Raw genomic sequence first — 15447 nt, 5'->3', positions numbered from 1 at the left:
ATAAGCTATTCGCAAGTCCCGTTATCTTTTACAACTGTTATATAAGTGAAAGTTGGAAAACTAAATTTTTATTAGCCTGGCTGTAATAGGCAGTTTCTAATTAAAATCTTCGGTCGTTGTGCTTATTAACGGTCGTTTAGTTGCAGACTAACCGTAAAAGGGGACTTTTGTTTCTTATAGTAACGCTCATATGATACAGCGGAATTCTACTGCAGCGACGTACGAGAAATAATATGTCGAACATAGAGCGGATGACGATGGGATCAATGATATTATACAACATTTACATAACATAACGTCTTTTCCGTGACGCTACAGCCCAGGGTGCGACCTAGAATACGAAAAGTTTAACTTGATGTGCGGCAGCTTGGTGTCCCCTCTCGCATTTCCCTGTTCGTTTTCCTCACCTTAAAAGCATTTGACGTTTATGTTATTTGTGTGTTAATAATGAAAAAAGGTCTGAAAAGTGATGATAGGCTGATTATAAAACGTACTGCGAAGAATAAAAATGACAAAAAAGAACTTATTCAGTCCGTAAACAATGTATGTATACAAAATAATCACGGAATTGACAGGACAGTCCAAATCATTTGACATTTCAATGTAGCCATTATGAGTTATGTTATAACTAAAAATATTCCGACACACTGGGGAAAAATTGTCGTCATTGATAGTATGTTCCAGCAAACGTTATGGCTTGGAACTCACGAGTTGCGCATGCGCAGTAAGTACACCGGAAATAGTTTGAGATTAGTCGTTTGCGTATCTGTTCCTGCAAGAATCTGACCAGTTCTGATCGTCAGAAGTCGTTTGGTATCAAACGTCAAACTACATTTTTATGTCGATAAATTAAAGACAATTTGTTAAGGTAACAACTGTTATCAAGACAGGACGTAACTTAAAAACGATAATCATTTATTATTTTCGTAGGTTTCATATAAATATTAAAATTTTTCAACATAATATTGTGCTACTTAAGAAAGGTCAAGATGTTTTTTAAATATATAAAATCGTCTCTGTTCTGGCAGAAAACACTAACTGGAGAATACTAGTTTTGAGTAATTTGACTTTGAAGTTGTTAAAATGTTTGAAATAGTCTATCATGTGAGTTTATTAAGTGGGTAATCATGGATGACTTTAAAATAAAGACTGTTTATTTATTAAGAAGGTTTCCAGACGGTAAAGTTTGAAATAAGAAACATTTTGGTATATCTAACTCAATGTCATTTTTTTCGAATTAGTGTCTTCTGCCAGAACAGTGACGAAATAATAATATATAAGTAGATACCTAGGTATATAATTTGAGTTTATATCATTGTTTTAAAAGTATTATGTAACTCTGCTACCTACTCAAGTAAGTATATATATTTTGTCATAATACAAGTTAGTATGCAATAATATTATATTATCGGAAGAGAACTTTAACCCGTGTAATGGCTACCACTGTTATGTACGTTCAACTCTCCCTTTATCGTTATCTTTGCGTTATCTTGCCTGTAAAATCTTACGGTTATTTTTAACGGTCATTATGCCAGACATCATAATGCCCAACGACAGAGTGCTTACTGCAAAATGTCCCATTGGGATACAAAGTGTTAAAACTTAACGTAATTGTTTATTTTACTACTAAAAAAACTGTGGAAGCGAAAATAATTATTGGTACACACATATTTAATATTATTATCATTGGGCTACCGATCTGTTTATGATGCGTATTGGCACTAATAATAAATACGTTTTCAACCTTTTCTGTGATTTTATTATATTATTTGTATGTATGCAGGGCTCGAAATGGACCGGAGCGCACCGGAGCGCCGTTCTGGTTCGTGAAATCGTTAAAATTATTGCTCCGTCTCGTGGAAAAAATATGTTGACCATCTGAACTAAATATGCTATAATAATAGAAAATATAACACACTTATTTTTATAACATACACATAAAATTTGTGTATAATATGTACCTTAATATCTTCAGAAAATTGTCGAGCGCTCCGGTTCGTAAACTTTTCCATTTCGCTGCTTTCGAGCGCTGTATGTATGTTTCTGACGTTTTTCTAAATTATGTATTTTATAAACAGTGTTGATCACTTCTCTTTCTTCTTTTCCGTTTTGAAGATGATGAGCGTTCCAAGAAAGCGAAAAAACCTAGGTATATCTACACAGGAGAGAATACCTATATCAAACATACATAATTTGAAAACACCTCAGAAACATAACTACCCAGAAACGCGTCAATTGTGTCTGTTTACAATAATTAATACGGCATGTATTTTATTTCAACCAAGGTACTCGTATCTTCACTCATATTTCTAATCACTCCTAGTTGCATATTTTTATTCAAGCTACTGAGTAATCAATGGGAAATTGTGATTAGTTTGTCTATTATTTCATATAGTTTATAATGATTCCCACTACAATTAGATTCATATACATTTAGGTATTTATATTTGTATAATTATTAATGTTAATACCTATTAATAATGTATTTTTTAGAAAACGATTTCTTAAACTAAAATGATTACTTATATATTTGTATGTTCCCACTGATTGTTATAGCCAATAGCGTATTGGGCGAAGATGATGATGAAAAAAGTACATTATTTAAAACTAAGAGATATTTTTATGTTAAATATATTATTATATCTCATATTACACATTTTTCGAAAATTATCGAGCGGTGCTGTTCGTAAAATTTTCCATTTCGAGCACTGAATTAATATATTGTTCATGTTTATTTTGTATTCGCAGTTATTCGGTGGTATTTAGACGGTTATATGTATTTTATGCATATTATCTGTTATAATATTATAGAATTAATAACTAATAAACAAAATACTACATTAAACAGTTTTTTCCAGAGTTAACGGTATCTGAAATAATTCTCATATTTTTACTGATCCGCAGGTGTAAAAAGGTTGGGGAACACTTAATTTTTATACCTGGCGAAGGACTTTGAAATATCAATAGTACATAATAACAATAACACATAAATTAACAGCATTTTATACCCCAATAAGTGCTCCTTGCTCATAATGTCCCATTAAAAATTCCTACCTGTCTACGCAATTATTATCCCTTGAAACTTTTTCAAATTACCCCTCTCCCATATTTTTTTTTTTTTTTTTTTTTTTTTTTCGACCATGTCCGATCCTGATAGGATCATATGGGCCTCCACAGAGTGGAGGTTTGTATTGACAGATTTTGTTTTTTACGAGAAATGGATGTCAGCCACTTGCTCAACCTATTAGGTCCATACCCTGACACACACAAATTGAAAAACAATTTTTTTGTACTTGCCAGACCCAGGATTCGAACCTGGGACCCACGGCTTTGTAGTCCAACGCTTATGCCGCGCGGCCACCATATTACATAGCTTTTTTCTACTGTCACCAAACAGTAATACCAATTATTATTATAACATTACATAAATTTCGATACTCATGCTCATGGCCACCACAAGGGGGGGGGGGGGTAACAGGGTTCTAGCCTGGGGGGCCCTGACGTGACGCGTCAACCCAATGACATTAATATGGACGAAGCATCTGGAAAAAAATGATACTCACTGTTTTGTCGGGTCTGCCGAATGGCATAATCTGTTCTAACGCCATTACAATAAAGGTGATATTGCTATAAATTCCCGATACTTTTTGTCGAGTCTGCCGAATGGCATAATTCATATTATTATTTTAATATCAATATCGTTCACTCAAATGAAAATTGACACTAGAAACACTATTCTAACGCCATTACAATAAAGGTGATATTGCTATAAATTCCCGATGCGTGATATCGCATAATGGAAATTGTGAAATTTTGTCACGTGACGTCTACCTATAGATGTGTGAATGTCGCTATGCGCGAATTTACTTGCTAGCTACTGCACTGAGTGCGTTGTCCATTAATAATGTAATTGCGTCTATCTAATAAGTGAGATAAGTGAGATAAACACACATCAGAATTTTTTTCTAATGATAAAAAAGTTGCCTGCGGTGCTATTTTACTTCAGTAGTATAGGTAATAATTTTAAAATACGAAGTTGTGTGATGGAATTTTTGATTATTGTGTGTCGAAGTTCGTCAACTCCAGAATTTATTCAAATGGGTGTCGGTGTTCAATAATACAAAAAATCGCTAAAAATACACTGAATACCTACCCTTAATTTTACCTGGAACACAATTTGGAAAACGCTTTTGAAGAGGGTCACATTGCCTTTAACCTTGCGATAGGTAGGGGGCCTCACCAAAAATCTTGGCCTGGGGGTCGCTTCAGGATGTCGGGGCCATGCTCGTGCTCCATAAACCCAAAAGTTGTCGATGTGGATGAAACGCGTGTATTAAAACAATTCTTATAACATTGTGATGAATTCCAAGTGGAAACTAATTTTTTATAAATTTAATTACATCAGTATCTGTATGATGATCGATTGTAGGTAGATTTACAAAATATTAATCTAATCTTGAAATGTATCCGACATATTATTATGTCCCGTCTCCGGAAACTTTTACGTATGCAGTTTGACGTAGGTACCTATCACACTTCAACATGAAATATTGTATCGGAAATATTTGGCCGTATATGAATAAGGACCTTACAACCTCTTTGGGTCGTATAGTAATAACATACAATTCATGTCTAAATAAAACACGGTTCATGTCGGTTAACACTTTACAGGAAGCCAGCAGGAAACAAATTTTGAAAATAACCGATATACTGGATTGTTTGTTAGGTTAGGTTAGGTTTTCTTTCTTGAATTCACGAATCTTGCCAAAATCAGCTATGAAAATTGAATTAATGTTCAAATTGAATCTAATAAAATTGGAGACCGTATGGCATACGGTCATTTTATTTCCGATAAGAAAGCTCACGGCGAACTGTACCACGATGAAGTCGCTAGATTTCAAAATCAGCCAAGTCCATAATATATGAATAGGAGAAAAACAGCTTTTTGTTTCTCAAATACACAGTCACAAGGGTGAAAGTTTATATTATTTATATAGTATAGAATATTTAAAATTAATAAATTCCACATTTTGATAATGCAGAAATGTTAGAAAGCAGTAGTTCTTCAGCAATTCACAAAAAAGTAAAAATACCTAAAGGTGGACTTGGCTGATTTTGAAATGTAGCGACACAATGTTTTACGTACAATTTACATATTGTAACCATTCTGTACACGAAATGCTTCCTCGAGACTTTGCCAATTTTTATTAAAGCCGCAGATTGTTTTATTTTGCGTTGGGAAGGAAAAGAAGAAGAAAAAACGAAATTTACAAGATAAACATTTCACGAAAGTGAGACATTATCGTACAGATGAACGCCCAACGATTCCGGTACCTACATTCTAATGATTCTGATAAACAGGGTCGACAACGAATTTTTTTTTTAATTTAAATTAAATTCATTTCCACTTCACGCGGTTCGAATAAAATTAAAAGACAGAATCGATCAAAGGCCGTCTGTCTACTGCGGGCAAACTTTTTGGATGGAGGGCCAAATTCAAGAATTCAAAATGAGCGGCTGGCCGCAAGTAAAATACCATTTTTAGATATACACTATTTATTATCACGAAAAATAAACATTACCAAAAAACAAATAAGAAGAATGAAAGTGTTGTACATTTTTTCAAATGTAGGTGTTAATTTTGTAGTTGATATTTTCAAAACTGCTTGTAAATGGGCATCAGAGATATTTGATTGCAAATAATTTTTATTGAGGTTCATGATCGAAAATGTTTGTTCACATATATAGGTTGATCCAAAAAACATTTTTCTTGCATAATCTTTAAGTTGGTCGAATTTGTCTGAATTAAGGGCATTGTAAAATTTGGAGATTTCTTCATGACGATATAATTCTCTTAAATCAGTGTCACACTGCAGATCAATAATCTCAAGTTATAGCTCTGTCAGTACACTATCAATATCTATTGAAAATGGAACGCGTACTATTGCTAAACTTGTCTCAATTTTTCTGAAGTCACCAAATCTTTGTGAAAAATCGTCATTCAGAGCTTTAATTATTTTACCATATTCTTCAAATTTATATTCTGGTATATTCAGCAACTTCAAAGTTGGAAAGTGGTCCACGTTGTTATTTGATATTTGTCGAAGGAATAACTTGAGTTTTAATTGAAATCCATTCAAACTTTTTACCATGTCATGGGCATATATTTTTTTCCTTGCAACGCAGAGTTAAAAGTATTTAAATGTGTCACGATGTTCAACATAGAAAATAGTGGTTACATAGTGCGAGACGAGACGCAAGGAAGACGTACTGAGATAATATATTTAAACAACAAATTCTTCAAATTTTAATCTATTGTCAATATTTTTTTAAAAAATATATAAAAAAGTTATTCGTAATCAGAAGTACAATTAATGATGGCGGGCCGCAAAAAAATACCCGGCGGGCCACATGCGGCCCGCGGGCCGCAGTTTGCCCTCCCCTGGTCTACTCGTACGCAGTGATGTCAGCCGTACTATAATTATAGTACAATACTATAATTTTAATTCCCCGAACAGTGACGTCCCGTGGGGGTAGGCAGATTGAGCGTCGCTTGGGGACGGCAGTTACCCAAAAGGCGGCAAATCGAGGAGAATCATTAGATATATATAGAAATAGCTACCTAAACTTAGTAATAACGGAAATATCTGTCCAATAAAAAAATCAACTCACCGGTTGGAAACAAAATGTATTTATTAGGTACCTACTATAAAAGTTTTAACAGGATATATATAATAAGGCCAAATTTAATATAATATTATGAAAGTACGTATTGTGATAAGCAGTGTCGTCTCTAGGCAAAATGCCGCCCGTAACTATACTCAAAATACCGCCCCCTCCCGCGCTGTCTCAAGTTGTAGATCAATGTATCAAATGTATGTACCAATGATATTTTCATAATGATTTACAAATTAATAATACAATGATATACTTACTTACTTGTAAATGATGATATTTTATTATATAAAATGGTGTTCACTAAACTTTGTCTATCAAACGTAGGTATTTTTTTTCTTTGAACTAAAACTACATGCCAATAATGCGTATAGTTCAGTTTCTAAAATGCAATTAAACCCTGCCTAATCTTAGCTATATGTAATAGATAATGGGCTAAAAATATTCGTTTTTCTATAAGATATCTGAAATTATGACATTAAACCATACATAATTATTGTTTATATTATTTTATACCTATATAGAAGACTATTTTTATCGATATAAGTATGACTGAAAAGATGTATACTATTTTGTCGGATCGCCCATAGCATACTTACCTTAAATAGGTAGTATGGTTTGGTTTAGGCAGGTTTAGATTGAATTTTAATAACTAACCAGCACCGTGTGCAAATTGTACCTATTCTTAGGTCAATCAAAACAAAAAAGTACATAGTATTGACAAAGTTTAGTGTGCAGTATTCATGTCGAACCTTAACAGCCTACTTTCACTCCTTGCCTCTGTATAAGCAACATAAGCTAGGGCTGTTAGGGAACGAGTGATCGATTTCATAATAATATAATGACTCCGGTAGCGGCGAGAAGGAAATTAGGCGAATAATTGCGATGTCCAAGAACACTGATTGAATGCTATGTTTCGTAAACGTTCCAAGTCGCATTTTTATCAAAAATGATCAGATTACCTCGATACACAAATGGAATACGAAAACGTTTCAAGCCGGTGTGTTATTAGGCCATTTTCAGAGCATTGCAAATTTAATTTAGTCACATTACATATTATAATAATTAATATTCAAGCGCTTTATTCAGGTAGCAACTCAAAGTTTTTACTAAGGTGATTTCAACTTATTTGTGCAGTAGTGTGTGACCATTTAATTTCTTTTAGATTTATTGATAATTGATATGATAATTTAAAATTATAATTATAATTGTAAATTATAAATATAATAATTGATATGATATGATATTGATAGTATTTAATTAATTTCATGGGTTTGATTGAAACTGCACTAAACTGTAAAAAAATAATCCAGAGCTTACTCGCCAGTTATACTCGTACATTTTTGTATTTATTGAATTATGGAAAAGTTTCATCTGTATTGTGGCAACTTCAATTTAGTTCTGAGTTAGTGAGTCACTGACATTTTGGCGAGCGCCGATATTTTCGATCATTCTTCCGCCGCCTGCAATCCGCCTTGGGTCGTCCTGAAATTGGTAATCCGCCAACATCATGGAATATAAGGTATGTTTCTTCATTTTTATCGTTGTGAAAGTTTCCAATTATACGCTTTCATTATAATATATCAATATTTATTTGCTCACATCACATTTTCTCTGTACTTATCGACTCAATTGTAACCTCACTCGTTTGTGTAAATGCGCCGGGTGATATTGAATTTATTAATATGAACGGCAAGTTAACACGCTTCTCAACCCTTTCGTCGTTGTTTATGTATTTTATTAATTTGAAACTAATGTAGTTATATCCTGAATATATTTCACTGCCGGCCCCACAACATCCTGTGATTTTGAATTATTTTATTACACGTGGGTACCTACCTACTGTTTCGCAGTCAGCTTAGATTGCTAAAATACATTTAATATTCCATCCTATGCAGCTTACTTTCCATGATGACTAAAATTACCGCCCCAGTCTGAAGTTTCTGTGACTGATTGGTTATTATTTTCTGAACCTAACTGCAATCATTGATTATACATGCTGTGTAGGTACTTTATAAGATCATAACTAATTCAATGTTTCTCTTTTATTCACAGGAAGCTAAAATGAAGATTGTGACTGAGGAAGACCCCACCTAAACGCACATGGCTTAGTTCCGTTGAACTTTGTCTATGTCTGGAAAAGGATTTATCCTTTATATCTGTCAGGTAAATACAATATTATGTATTAGGTGCTTTTTGTTAATTTAATTGTTTGCAAGTTTGATTTTCTTATAAAATAATGCTCCTTGCATTTCCGTCCTGTTTTGTGAACTGTCAACTACATATCTTAGTAATTGTGCCGCAGATGCGCGCATGAGCTTTGGTATTATTATTTTGGTAAATGTGTCACAGAGGTGGCCATGAGATTTTATAACTTCCTTTATAGACCAAACCTAATATTACCTCATATAATTTTAGTTTGTGATAATGGTGTATCAAAATGTGTGTAAATTTTCAGTTGAACAATTTTTGGATTGAAAAGCCAATAAAAAAGGGTATTTATTATAATTGTCTACATGGAATAAACTGTTTACAAATATATATAAGGGCTTGCGCAGACAGAGAGCGGTCGGAGTTCTGCGTTCAACCGACCGTTGACCGCTAACGTTCAGGGACAGCAGACAGGTGGCGGTCAACAATAAGCGTTCCATTTGTTTACAAACGTTGTACTGACACAAGCGCTGCATAATGCGAGACCGCTATATTCCGACTGCGAGTGGAAGTGAGAAAGCACCGCTGTTGCGTACTCACTCCCCCGTGTGGTTTCGCTCTATGTTGTGTGACTGCTCAAATTCCTATGACGGGACTGGACGGGAGGTACGGCGTTCTTTGTAATTCCGGGCATAGAACTCCAGAACTCTAGCGTTCCAATTGACCGGCGCGGTCTGACCGCCGGCTGTGTACCCATACAGTATGAAGTCCATACAGTACAAAGAACGCAGACCGCCTGACCGCGCTCTGTCTGCGCAAGCCCTAAAAGCTCATGGCCACCTCTGTGGCACAATTGCCATTATTTTTTACGAAAACGTTGGTTCCACGTAGACAATTATAATGAATACCTTTTTTCTGTCACGCATAGGCTTTTCGATCCAATAATTTATTGTTGATTGAAAATTTGAAATTTTCATACATCTTGATGGATCACTATATCACGAACTAAGATTAGGTATATTGTTTGGTTTAACTGTACGCGCGACGAAATTTTGTACTCGCTTCGCATTCATTGAGAGAACGGCGAGTCAGACATACGTCACTTTGCTGCGTGATGGCGACGGGCCAATTAATTCTAAAATCGTGTAAAGATGACTAAAAACGTTACCCATTTACTTTAAAAAGAAAACATGTCAATGAATATATTATTATTGTTACTAATAGAATAATAAAATGGACGTATGTTGGATTTATATGAGAAATAATATTTCGTTTGACAGGCGTCTTTTGCACCCGCAATCCGCACATCGCCTAACAACGATCTTTTTAGACCGTGCCTCAACTAATGCATGGCCTTAATTTTCCATCAATCTCTTTACCTCCGGTGAAAAAGTTTTCAATTATAACATAAAATATCTCATGAACTAAAAAATTAACTAGATTTATTTCACACAAACCCTAATGATTCCATGATGACTAAATTACCGCCCCAGTCTGAAGATTCTGTGACTGATTGGTTATTTTTTAAACTGAAACATTACTTGCGACATTTATATTTTAGAAGTTGCTTACAATCTTTTTCTAATGAAAACATTCTTTTGTTTCACAGATGGTCTGTACCTGGCAAGATAGCACTAGCCGTGGAATCACTTCCTGTGCACGAATGGTTGGTATTTCATATTTTTAGTAAAATTATTGGTACTGTTCGGTTATGTGGAATACAGCGGAAAACACATTTTTAAAATAGGCGATATACTGGATTATTTGTTAGGTTAACCTAAACTAACAAATAATCAGTATATTGCCTATTTTAAAAAGTGTTTTCCGCTGTATTCCACATAACCGAACAGTACCAAATTATTTTGAGGCTTTGACTTTTTAAATGATGACCTTGTTAATTACCAAGCATATGGCTGAAGTCTCTTGTAGAAAAACCTAACTGATATTGATTTTTATCTCAAATTTCTCCCATTTATTTGGATTTTTGATTTACTTTTTATTCTTCTTATTTGCAGATGATTGCCCTGCTGTCACAACATACTGTTCCGGGGTTTTTCAATCTCTAAACTGTAAGTTCTTTTTTTACGGGCATTAAACTTTTAAATTTATTTGCGTCTCATTTTATATTAGTAAATTCCCGATCATTTATCAATGGACTTACCTACACCGTACTGCAAACATGTTGTCTCAATGAACATTGCTATACAGTCCAACTTTGGTATTACGAGGAAGATGGGACCGACTAAATTTGATCATTATAAGTGTTACTCCCTATATCAGAGAAAAGGTATTTTTAAATGAGCGATCACATAACAAGTCGCAGTTCAAACAGAAATACACAATTAGAATTTTTCCCCGAAACAAGCATGGCATTCATGAACTACAAAAGCGGTTTATTCTGATGAACCTAGTAACTTACAAATGTTGGATTTTTTTATATGCAATTCAAACCATGTGTTATTTTTTAACATTTTCGGCGAAAACACCAATTAGGTAATTACTTTGACACTTAGCTAGTGTCATAAATGTAATCTGATTCCGGCAGCATCCTGGCGGTCAGATTTTATTGCATAACCCTCAATTACATTGAGCTTCTTTACAAGCTGTTTATTGGCGAATTTTAAAGCGGGCGATTCAGCTACTGCGATTTGATGATACACACAAAACTTTCCATTCGCAGAGAAGCCGCAAGCAAGTGACTATTTTGACTGAACGTAGTTCATTTTTTACCGGGAGGTTGGTACAACGCTCTACTGCGCAGACGCAGTAGGCCCACACGTCGGCGTGTAAAGTTGACTGGCTTTCAACTTTTCTCGGTAGAGTGTTTACAATACAACCTGCTTATTCGATGTTTTTTTTTTTTTTTTTTGAATTAATAACCATGTCCTTGCTTTTTCGTACAAGGTGGTTGTTAGTAATTTTGAACAATCACAAACACCCAGGCTTTGAGAAAAACACATTAATGTTTTTGTCATGAACAATAATCGAACCCAGAACTCTCGGGTGGAAGGCCAGCGCCTTACCCACTGCATCACGAGAGCCGCCGCTTATTCGATGATTACACTGGGCGACTTTGCAGGTAGATTCTAAATTCGTCAATAAACATCTCGTAAAGAAGCTCAATGTAGGTCGAAATGTTTTTAAACAATCGACACTATAACAGTTTTAAGAAAAATTATGACTATATTTTAGCTCGGTATAACTGAGGTAGTTTTTTATAAAAGTGAACAAATGTATGGAGAAAATCATAAACTAAAATATCGACCAATGGTTCCTTGTTCTGATCTGAGATCTCGCTATATCCATGATCGTAATAACCGAGTCCGACTGTATTAGTTATTCTGTGTTCTCATGTGACATTACTAAACTTTTGGTTCATATTACCCCACTGATTATAAGCCGGCCGTCTTAGCGATTTTATAGCTATGAGGGTGGCTATCCAGTGGGAACATAATGTATTCCCTAGAGTATGTAAGGCATTAGTTTTTATAGCTAGTACCTAAGGGCTCATGGCACAATAATGAGCATCATTATGAATTTATCTCTTATATGAAAATACTCTTGACTTTAATTTCATTTTGTATTTACAGGCTTATCAGACAGTGAATCCGGTGTATGGAGCCATTACTGCCGAAAAATAAAAAGGTGACTAATGATAATTTTAATATGGAATATTTACTGATGGTAATTTGCCTAGTTTCCATTATTTTGGAATAGAACTAATAAAATCTAATGATAATATTGCAAATGATGAACAAACAGTTATCCCTGTCTTACAAAAACCGTGGGGATATAAAACTTTTGGTAACCAACTGAAGCACTAATAACTTGTATTTTCATATTTATTTGTGCATACAGTATTTTATATCTTTCTGTTTTCTTTGTTACAGATATTGAAAGGACTCTGCGAGGTGCTGTGGCAACTATATTAAATTAATAAAAAGAATGTTTAGTGTTATCACCGGCCTTCTGCGCGCTCTGAAGCGGAGATGGCAGGCCGTGACAACGTCAAGGTCAAAGCGGGGGTGGGGGACAGAAACGCACGGGGTATTTGGTCAAGGCTGGTTTATTGAAAGTCGTTACATGTTATTGTCATGGCGGTCGGTCGGTAATTGGCGGGCTGCAAACGTGGCTTCTTTGCGTCCTAGCTGCTGATGCTTGGCATCCGAGGCGATGCTCGCTGTCCGATGGGAGATAGGATCGGGGTTTGTGGCTTGGCGATCTGCCGATGTCAGATGTGGTCTTTTTCGCGGGCTGTCCGGAATGCTGGCTTGGCTTCGCGTCCGAGGCGAGAAGAGATTTTGCGGTCGATGCTATTGGTTCGGCGGTTGACGTCAGAGAGACCTTTTTGCGCGCGTTCAACTGACAGGCGGCGTCATGTTCATCCGTCGGTCGGGAACCTCTCTGTTTTACCGACGGATTGACTAGTGGCGGCGCGAGCGGCCGTTTTTGATAGACCGCGTCTGTTTTGGCGGGAGTCTGACGAATTTGAATTTCAAGGAGACGGGTTCCGCTCGGCCGAGGGTTGCGATCACCGCGAAGAGTGGACGTAGGCTGTGGTATTTTGGGAAAGTTGATGGTTCGGTCCGCCCTTTGAGGTAGTCTCCTGTGGGAGACTTTCATCTGGTATCAGTGTTCCATACCTGAATCTTGGGCTTATCCTGATTATCTAATTTTCATGTTAAGCTTAAGCATTTACAATGGCTTAAAAAACCCACATCTTGACGATAAATAAAAAAATCTTTACTGATAAATCTTGCTTGTATTTTTATATTCCTTTCCACTAGGGATTCCAATCCCGGGATCCTGAACAATTTTCGATATGATTGATATCCCAAAATGTTACTACTAATTAAAAGCAACTAATTATTATGGAGAATAAAATTGGAACAAGAATGTAACTTTAAATAATGAATCAGTGTTGCCAACCATACTATAATATATTTATTTGATGAATTAGTGCAAGGTATGTACGTCAAGTTGGACTGCCCACTTTTGAAATTCAAAATTTTGAAATAGCGAGTCGTTAGTGCTGTGTTAGTGCTGGTTAGTGCTGCAATATAATCGTTAGTGCTGTTATATTAAAAAAGTTATAGGCAATTCAATGTGGGCAGTCCAACTTGACGTCAAGTTGGACTGCCCACTTTGTAAAAACAAATAAAATTCAAAATCCAAAATAGCCAAACGTTAGTGCTACATTAGTATTGGTTAGTGCCGCAAAAATTATTGTTATTGCCATTAAATTGCAAAAGTTATGGGCAAATCAAATTATAAAAAACGTCAAGTTGGACTGCCCACTTTTTAAAAACAAATAAAATTCCAAATCCAAAATAGCCAATCGTTAGTGCTACGTTAGTGTTAGTTAGTGCTGTAAAAATTATCGTGATTGCCATTAAATTAAAAAAGTTATGGGCAAATCAAATTATGACAAGCGTCTAGTTGGAGTGCCCACTTTTCAAAAACAAATAAAATCCAAAATAGCCAATCGTTAGTGCTACATTAGTTTTGGTTAGTGTTGCAAAAATTATTGTTATTGCCATTAAATTGCAAAAGTTATGGGCAAATCAAATTATAAAAAACGTCAAGTTGGACTGCCCACTTTTTAAAAACAAATAAAATTCCAAATCCAAAATAGCCAATCGTTAGTGCTACGTTAGTGTTAGTTAGTGCTGTAAAAATTATCGTGATTGCCATTAAATTAAAAAAGTTATGGGCAAATCAAATTATGACAAGCGTCTAGTTGGAGTGCCCACTTTTCAAAAACAAATAAAATCCAAAATAGCCAATCGTTAGTGCTACATTAGTTTTGGTTAGTGTTGCAAAAATTATTGTTATTGCCATTAAATTGCAAAAGTTATGGGCAAATCAAATTATAAAAAACGTCAAGTTGGACTGCTCACTTTTTAAAAACGAATAAAATTCAAAATCCAAAATAGCCAATCGTTAGTGCTACGTTAGTGTTAGTTAAAGCTGTAAAAATTATCGTAATTGCCATTAAATTAAAAAAGTTATGGGCAAATCAAATTATGACAAGCGTCTAGTTGGAGAGCCCACTTTTGAAAAACAAATAAAATTCAAAATCCAAAATAACCAATCCTTAGTGCTACATTAGTATTGGTTAGTGCTGCAAAAATTACCGTTATTTCCATTAAATTACAAAAGTTATGAGCAAATCATTTAGGTACCTACTAAAGTGAAGTTTTTATGTACTTACAGGTAAGGACCTAGCTCAATTGTTAGAGTGAAAGAAAAAATAGATTAGAATAGATAGGTACACATTTTAGCCTGATTTCCGAAGCTGATGTTATTGAAACGTTTAACTACCTGGAAGGATCATTAGATTAAGCGTTTTCACCGGAAAATATATACCTATGGAAGGATACGATTACCTAGAAGAATAAAGGTAGGTAATGTAGAAATTTAGAATTAACCCTGAAAATAACACAACATTCATAATTGAAGCCTGAAAATAATACAAGATAATGTAAAGTTTTATGCGCGAATATAAGTAGGTGTGCACGGGCAACAGTGGATTGTATGGGACGAAGGGATGGTGTTTTGTTTGAAGCCAGCGAAGGCAGGTAGCAAAGGATTGTGTCCATGGCCTTTTCCGTTATTGCA

General features: G+C 35.0%; 1 long non-coding RNA gene and 2 other non-coding genes across 3 annotated transcripts; all 3 read left to right on the top strand.

The window, feature by feature from the left end:
- The first annotated feature begins 8125 nt into the window (after positions 1-8125).
- Positions 8126-13577, top strand: LOC147063703 (uncharacterized). The gene is made up of 7 exons (XR_015072133.1): positions 8126-8197; positions 8731-8841; positions 10436-10492; positions 10842-10895; positions 12417-12471; positions 12717-12778; positions 13519-13577. It is a non-coding gene; the product is annotated as an uncharacterized LOC147063703 (long non-coding RNA).
- Positions 8578-8652, top strand: LOC147063705 (small nucleolar RNA SNORD31). The gene has a single exon (XR_015072173.1). It is a non-coding gene; the product is annotated as a small nucleolar RNA SNORD31 (small nucleolar RNA).
- Positions 10290-10357, top strand: LOC147063704 (small nucleolar RNA SNORD31). The gene has a single exon (XR_015072172.1). It is a non-coding gene; the product is annotated as a small nucleolar RNA SNORD31 (small nucleolar RNA).
- Positions 13578-15447: the final 1870 nt, after the last annotated feature.

This window comes from Rhyacophila brunnea, unplaced genomic scaffold (assembly GCF_057557595.1).
Source record: "Rhyacophila brunnea isolate RB1 unplaced genomic scaffold, BYU_Rbru_1.0 scaffold_9, whole genome shotgun sequence".
NCBI classification, from domain to species: Eukaryota; Metazoa; Arthropoda; class Insecta; order Trichoptera; family Rhyacophilidae; genus Rhyacophila; species Rhyacophila brunnea.
Note: the sequence above shows the minus strand (reverse complement) of the source record. Positions and strands in the feature narration are given on the sequence as shown.